Raw genomic sequence first — 8,713 nt, 5'->3', positions numbered from 1 at the left:
GGGGGGTATCAAGCCCAGGGTGCCACACACACACTAGGCACACACTTTCTCACCAAACTAACCACCCTGCCAGCCTTTGTCTTTGGTGGCCAGCTCTGAAAAGAGATGTCAGAGAAGTAGATTTGCAATCAACCTGTCACTCCCTCAGCCACCAGACAACAAACAAGAGGCAAGAGAGGCTGTGCTAATGTCGGGGTTGGCTTAGCAGTTAGTTCCAGCCAGGCAACAATTATGTCCTACACTCCTGAGTGAACACGTGTGAGGCTGAGCTGTAAATAACAGCCTGAAGAGCTGAGACGTCAGCACCCAGCACTTGAAGCTGGAACAACAACCTTCGGAGCTCTGCCTGCAGTCCACGCTGCCCTGGGCTCTGCCTGCAGCCCACGCCATCCTGGGCTTACTGCTGCCCACGCGGCCCTGGGCTTACTGCAGTCCATGCCGCCCCGGGCTTACTGCAGTCCACGCCGCCCTGGGCTTACTGCAGTCCACGCCGCCCCGGGCTTACTGCAGTCCACGCCGCCCCGGGCTTACTGCAGTCCACGCTGCCCTGGGCTCTGCCTGCAGCCCACGCCACCCTAGGCTTACTGCAGTCCACGCCGCCCTGGGCTTACTGCTGCCCACGCCGCCCTGGGCTTACTGCAGTCCACGCCGCCCCGGGCTTACTGCAGTCCACGCTGCCCTGGGCTCTGCCTGCAGCCCACGCCACCCTGGGCTTACTGCAGTCCACGCCGCCCTGGGCTTACTGCTGCCCACGCTGCCCTGGGCTTACTGCTGTCCACGCCGCCCTGGGCTTACTGCTGTCCACGCCGCCCTGGGCTTACTGCTGTCCACGCCGCCCTGGGCTTACTGCAGCCCACGCCGCCCTGGACCCACTGCTGTCCACGCCGCCCTGGACCCTCTGCTGTCCCATACAGCTTCCCTGGCAGCTCAACCTTTTATATTTTGTTTTTAAGTGCTGGAGATTAAATTCACAGCCTTAGATATACTAGGCAAAGTGTTCTCCTTTAAGATATGAAAAAGCCCTTTTAATTCTTATAGTTTTCCCTGTTTGTTTTCATTTGTGTTTATGTCTGTGTGTGTGTGAAGTGTGTAGGTGCCCAAGGAGGCTAGAAAACGGTCAGATTACCTGAAGTTACAGGCATCCCCTATGAACTATTTAGTGTGAGGGCTGGGAACTGAAGCCAATTCCTTTTGAAGAGCAGTATGTACTCTTAACCACTGAGCCATCTCTCTGGCCCCTTTAAAAATAGTCTTTAAGCTTTTTATTAATTGATTAATTGATTGATTGATTGATTGTGTGTACATGTGCACAAGCCTGTATGCCGCAGCTCACGTGTGGAGGTCAGAAGACCACTTGTTGGGAGTTGTTTTTTTCACCCCATATAGGTTCCTAGGATTGAACTTAGGTTGTCACACTTGGCAGTGGGCGCTCTTAGCCTTCAACCATCTCACTGGCCTTGGGCTCTTGATTCAGAATTTGATACAATGCAGAGACACTGGGTACAAGTATAATATTGAACAGCGATCACCATGGCCCCTTTTTCTCCATCACCCCGACAGAGCTCCATTCACACTTTCCCTTCTCTCACCCCCTCCCCTGCCCCAGGCAACCACTGTTCTGCTTTATGGTCTGTTAATCCCAGAGGCCACACAGCAGCAGAACCCACCCCTATCCTCTTGGTCTTCATAGGTTCTTGCTCTTACCAAATGTTCCCAGGCATCAGAGGAGCGGTCCAGTGAGGGCATAGGAGCTCCATTTTCATTAATGCCCAACCTGTTTCCTTTGCTACACTGCAAGAATTGGACCACATGACATTAGCCTTGGGATACAGGCAATGCCCTTTACCACCAAGTCTCCAAGGAAGATAAGACAAGTCACCCTTCTTCACTCATCTCCTGGAGAGGTTTCAAGGACCCCTTCTTCTTTCTGTCCTTTACCTTGGCTTGTTCTTAATAAGCACCTTTGCCCTCCAGTCAGATGATGGCAAAGCATGTCAGGCTGGAATGTCTTAGCAGCAGCCCCAAGGGGGCACTGTTCATTTTCACTGAACAGCCTTAAATAGTAGCCCACTAAACCTGACTTCCAAAACTAGATATATACTGATTGCTTTAGTCTCTGAATCTTGGAGCAACTTGGAATCCTGTCAGTCTTTTGGGGCCAGAAAAACCCTGGAGGAGCCTGGGTAAATAGCTTGCTTGTGTACATTCATGAAGTCAGTGAGAAGATGAGGTGTGCACAACACCAAGTTTCCAGTTTCTGCTGCTCCTGTACACTGCATACACACGGGTGCACAGACACACATGCACACCTCTACACTCCTGTCTTGAGGACTTCCATGTTGAAGGTCTGAGGTAAGAAGGCTGCTTTGGGCATAAATTGGGGAGTTGGGTGGAGACCTTTGATGTGAACAGTGGGATCAGACCTAAAACAGACAAGAGAGGGATTTCTCCCCACACCAACTCCTTTGAGGACATAGTGCTGTTCTGTGTCTTTGACACATGGGCAATAGCATTCAAGGTGGGGATGGGAGTTAGGGACAGAAACTGCCATGTAGCCAGATTATAAGGCAAAATGCCCCACACCCATCAGCCAACCCTTCAAATACACCAATTAAAGAGACAGGGAATGGTGAACAGCAGAGAAACAAGATCTAATCAGTGCTCACTGAGAACAGGAACAGATAAAGGGGTTCAGTGACCCGAAGTTTGTCTTTGGGATACTGGTGTGAACTCTAGGCTTAGGTAGAGGGAGAACTGTTAACTATAATAAAAGAGCAGAGGTCGGTCTGTAACGAAGCTGAGGAATGGCTCCTTCAGAAGAATGCAGTCTACTAGGAGAAAGGGTGGTGGGAGGAAGAGTGTTGGGCAGGAGATGGTACATGGGCACTGGCTGTGCTTGCAGAGGGCACAGCTTCCCGTTCCCATCACCCACATGGCAACTGTATGTGACTCCCAGTTCCGGGGGGGGTCTGGTGCCCTCTTCTGGTATCTGTAAGCACTGCATGTGTGTGGTGCATGTACATAATTGCAGGCAAACACCCATTCACATAAAAAAAAAAAAACTTTCAAAATAAAACAACTGAGACACAGCAGCAGGGGTTACTGACTCGGAGTGGGGAGAGGAGACAAAGGGACAGTACACTTGAGAGAGAACAAGGGTAGGGCCTTCTGGGAAGGAGAGGCCTCCTCTAAGCCAAAGAGGAGCTGAATTAAGAGTAAGCATGGCTGGGTGGTGGTGGCTCATGCCTTTAATCCCAGCACTTGGGAGGCAGAGGAAGGTGGATTTCTGAGTTCGAGGCCAGCCTGTTCTACAGAGTGAGTTCCAGGACAGCCAAGGCTACACAGAGAAACTCTGTCTCTGAAAAACCAAAAAAAAAAAAAAAAAAAAGGAGGAGAAGGAGAAGGAGAAGGGAGTTGAAGGAGAAGAAGAAGAGGAGTAAGCTTGGGTGTGGGGGAGGGAACTCCAGAGAACAGCCTTTGGAGGAATATCTCTGAGAAAAATTTTCCATGAGCAGTCTCTAGGTCACTCCCCCAACACAAAGAAATATGACCTTTTCAGGGTGGCCAGAAATTTCGCATCATGTGATTTAGTTGAAGACAAGAGTACGTGACAGAGAACATGGAGGAGCCAGGTAGTGGTTAGGACCATAAATCAGGAGCTGCTGTTAGCAGCACTAATAGCTTCCTAACGCTGTTCCAGAGAGAGCTGCCAAGAGGTGGGGCCTGATCTCTGCACACTATGGGATGGGTCTGGCCTTTTAAAGGGACCACTGTCTTTTAGGGGCAGGCCTGTGTTCTTCCAAGGATCAGGACACGGCCAAAGGTAGGTATAAACTCAGCTGTTCTGGCCAGGGTGGGTCCCTGCCTGTCATTGCCTCTGCCTTGATCCTGCATGGTAGACCTTGGGTCTTACAGGATGATCTATAGGAGGACTAGGCTCTCCACCATAATCGCTGTGGTTGTTTGAGGTTGGGCTGTCCTGCCTGTAGACCTTGCTAGCCCTAGAATTAAAGTGGACTCCAGCTTTAGGACAGTGACTTGTTGGAGTATGTTAGGTATCTACATGGATACACCTTCAGTGACTAATGTCCATGCAGAAGGGGCCAGGTGATCCAGAGCACAGGAGGCAGACACCGAAAGAAAGCAGAGGTGCCATGCTCTCCTCCAGCTTAGTTATCCTGAGAGCCAAGTTGTGAGGAATACTTTTAAAGCAAGGGCTAAGTGCCAGCTAAAGCTGGGGGAGGGCAGCTCAAGAAGCCTTAGAGATTGGCTACCCAAGCATGGGGGTGGGGTGGGGGAGAGCTGAGAGGCAGTGGGGGGGAAGGGCAGTCTCGCTCAGACTTGCCTGGGGAGAGACTTAGCTTTTAGTTAGCCAACTCCCCACCCCTTTGTAGGGAATTCACTATGGGAGGAAATTCCACTTGTCCTAAGGCAAAGAACTTTTTCTTAGGTAGCACAGCTGAATTGTCCTCAAGAATCTTCTCTCTCCTCATCCTCCATGGTCTTTGCCAGGTGTCTTGGTCAAGCGTGGCAGGGTTGCCTCTGTTGAGGTGAGCAGCTTCCTGGATATCTCTTCTCAGCTCAGCTTGGGCTACTCACTAGGTTTACCTTGTCAAAGAGTAAGTGCTTTATTGAAAGAATTAAGTAGAGAAAGCTGTATCTGTGTGTATGTGTGTGTTCATATATGTGTAGCACTTGCACATAGTGACTATATTTGTGTGTGTCTGTCTGTAGGTCTGTATATATGTATGTATGTGTGTATGTATGTGTTAGCATTCTGTCTAAACTCCATGCTCCTCCCCACAGTTACCTGGTCAGGCCAGGTAGGCCTGACCCACTATAAAAGGGGCTGCTTGCTAACCCCCTCCTCCCTATCTTGCTCTCTTGCCTCTCTCTCTTGCTTCTTGCTCTCCTGCTCCCTCTTGCTCTCCCCCTCTTTACCCATTCCCTTCCCCACCCCGCAAGTGGTCACGACCGGCCTCTATTTCTCTACTCTCTCCCTCTCTCTGGCTTTCTCTGCCTCTACTACCCTCTTAACTCCCCTCCCCATGCCCTGAATAAACTCTATTCTATACTATACCATCATGTGACTGGTCCCTCAGGGGGAAGGGATGCCTCAGCATGGGGCCAGTGAGACATCCCCTTCCCCCACATCTCACCATACCCCATAGAACATATCTTTATCTTTTTATAAACACATTAGTGTGTGTGTACGTACGCATGTATGTGTGTGTAGCATTTTGCCTTCTACCCACACACAGTAATGATATTGGTTATTATGCTGTGAAAAGCAACTTAGGGAAGAAAGAGTTGATTTAAGCTTATGGTTCCAGAAAGCAAGCCCATAATTCCAGGGGAGACACAAGGGCAGGTAGCCAGAGCAGGAAGCTGAGGGATCACACAGAACAGAGCCAAGTGAGGTGAGGCTGTACGCTCTCTCTCGGAGCCTTTCTCGAGTAACATACATCCTCCAGCAAGGTTGCACTACCTCTTTGAATAGTGCTACCAGCTTACAGGGCAGTATCGAAATTCTTGGGGGGATATTTACCACTCAACCCACTATAGGAAGCAAAGAGCAAATGCCACAGTTGTGCCTGTGACCCTCTTCCAGCAGGGCTTCCCCCAGGGACTGGCTTTAGTTAATCGAGTAAATTATCTTTACAATAACTTTGGACAGGTGTGGAAGCATCTCAGAAAACAGGGGGCCGGGCTCATAGATCAGTTGCAGGATGCTTGCTTATTGTGGACTAGGCCTCTGATCCCAGCCCTAATACCTAGCTAATGTCTTGATTGACTTTGAAATCTCTCAGGACTGCCATATCCAAGGCAAGGTGGGAATGCAGTCCCCCAGGAGTCATCATTAATTTGTTCACTCAAGAAGTTACAGAATAGGCTGTGTTGTTTGTCTCCAGCAGCCCCAGGGCCTGAGGGAACTTGCATCTTCTTTTTTTTTTTTTTTGGTTTTTCGAGACAGGGTTTCTCTCTGTAACCCCGGCTGTCCTGGTACTCACTATGTAGACCAGGCTGGCCTCGAACTCGGAAATCCGCCTGCCTCCGCCTCCCAAGTGCTAGGATTAAAGGCGTGCGCCACCACCGCCCGGCAACTTGCATCTTCTTAAGGAGTTGCTACTCCCTTGTGCCATTCGTGTTAGAAGGGGTTTGCACCCTTTGTGCTCTCCTCCATTCAGAGAAGAGTAGGAGCTGTCAAGCGGGGGCAGTCGCCTTCCCACTATCTGCATTCACACCTCCCTCCTTCTGCCATGGTGGAGGAGTGCCTTTTTCCCTTTAGTTGGACACTAGTCCCTGCCTTGGACCATCTTGACTTCATATTTTCTGTCCCTCAGAAACCCAGGGATGTGTTTTTTAGTTATTTTATCTTCAGCTTCTCCATTTGATACAAATGCCCTGTCTTCCTTATTTAGATGCAAGTTGGTACAACTACTCTGGAAATCAGTCTAGCGGTTCCTCAGAAAATTGGACATAGTATTACCTGAGGACCCAGCTATACCACTGCTGGGCATATACCCAGAAGATGCTCCAACATGTAATGAAGACACATGCTCCACTCTGTTCATAGCAGCCTTATTTATAATAGCCAGAAGCTGGAAAGAACCCAGGTGACCTTCAATAGAGGAATGGATACAGAAAATGTGGCACATTTACACAATTACTCAGCTATTAAAAACAAGGTCTTCATGAAGTTCTTAGGTAAATGGATGGAACTAGAAAATATCATCCTGAGTGAGGTAACCCAATCACAGAAGAACACACATGATATGCACTCACTGATAAGTGGGTATTAGCCTAAAAGCTTGGGATACCCAAGATACAATTCACAGACCACGTGAAGCTCAAGAAGAAGGAAGAACAAAATGTGGCTACTTTGGTCCTTCTTTGAAGGAGGAACAAAATACTCACAGGAGGAAATATGGAGACCAAGTGTGGAGCAGAGACTGAAAGAAAGGCTATCCAGAGACTGCTCCACCTCAGGATCCATCCCATATACAGTCACCAAACCCAGACACTATTGAGAATGCCAAGAAATACTTGCTGACAGGAGCCTGATACATCTGTCTCCTGACAGGCTCTGCCAGAGCCTGAAAAATACAGAGGTGGATGCTCACAGCCAACCATTGGACTGAGCACAGAGTCCCTAATGAAGGAGTGAGAGAACTGACTGAAGGAGCTGAAGGGGTTTGTAACCCCATAGGTAGAACAACAATATCAACCAACTAGAGATCCTAGGGAGTAAACCATCAACTATAGTGTACACATGGAGGAACCCATGGCTCCTGCCACATATGTAGCAGAGGATGGTTGGGATATGGGGTTTCCAGAGGGGAAACAGGGAAAGGAGATAACATTTGAAATATAAATAAAGAAAATACCCAATAAAATAAAACACACACAAGAAAGCTTTTGTTTACCACCTCTGTGTATGTACCCCTCCTCCCCCCAATCTCTAGCACATCCATCAATGAGACAAAGTTTGAGTTAGTTCAGCAGTAGAACTGAAACATTTTTATGTTGCAAAGTAGGAAAAACATGTCATTTGTTGAGAATTGGGTCTGGTTCTAGGGGAGACTTTTAAAGTAGAGGTTTAAAGCACGTGGCTTCAAAGTTTCTTTCTCTGGGTACAAAGTATCTGTTGATATATTCCATTGTTGAGTTGATGGCTCTCTGGGGAGTTTCTTCAGGAAACAAGTGTATCATGTCCTTAGGGGCCAGATACAAGCTGTGAAGCCTAAGGTTGAGGGGCAGCACTGTTAGGCTCATATGTGAGTGTTAGCGTCAGGAACTGGCTTTATGGTCACAGGTCACCTCCGAATCCAGTGATAACAGTGACATCACCCCTAACCATGAGTTGACCCATGTGTCTGTTGCCATGGCAATTGCCATACATTCCCAGTGTCCACCTGGTCTACCTGCCCACCTTTATCTGCATGCAGCAGTTCATGCAGTTATGTCACAGTCCAAATAAAAGGCAGAGCCCTCTGACCTTCTCTCTCTTTCCTTCTTCTTCATTGCCCCCCTCTTGTCCTTTCCCCGCCCCTAATAAACCTCTCTCCCATGGAACTGTGATGGCCTTGTGTGATCTGTCCGGACAAGCCACCATTCTAACACAACATTGGTGCCAAGACTCGGGTATCACTAGACCCAGGCATGCTGCAGCGATCTGACAACCGGCCAGCTGGTGACCACTGGCTACCACAACCACTGCCACATAGACTGCTACCTTGCTGCCCCTGCTCCTGCTGCCACGTGGGCTGCTATGACTGTGCACCATGTAGATTTCAACTGCAACTGCCACTCCCCCAGCTGCCACTACTGCCAGCCACAGCTGCTCCCCCCACTACTGCAAACTGTTGTGGATTTCTGCCATCGCAGCTGCAAACTGTGCCACCCACTTCTGTGGGACACATGGACTTCTACCACGTGAGCTGCTACCAACTCGGTCCACCACAAGGATTAGTTTCTGTCACATTGGTTAAGCCACGGACAGGTCCACCACTTGCACAGTTCCACTTTTCCTGCTATCATACTGCTAAAATTCTCACACAAACATTAGTCAATTGGTAAGGTTTTCCCTCCAGTCAATGGGTGGGGCCCTGGAATTTCAGAAAGTGTGCCAACCTCCATGGGCTAAGGAGTTAGCATTTCAGGGCCACAGTCCCTATGACCAGTCTCCTAGCTGACACACAAGATAGGACTT

The sequence above is a fragment of the Mastomys coucha genome, unplaced genomic scaffold (genome assembly GCF_008632895.1).
Source record: "Mastomys coucha isolate ucsf_1 unplaced genomic scaffold, UCSF_Mcou_1 pScaffold13, whole genome shotgun sequence".
Taxonomy (NCBI): domain Eukaryota; kingdom Metazoa; phylum Chordata; class Mammalia; order Rodentia; family Muridae; genus Mastomys; species Mastomys coucha.
The sequence above is the reverse complement of the archived record's forward strand: the minus strand, read 5'-3'. Positions refer to the sequence as shown.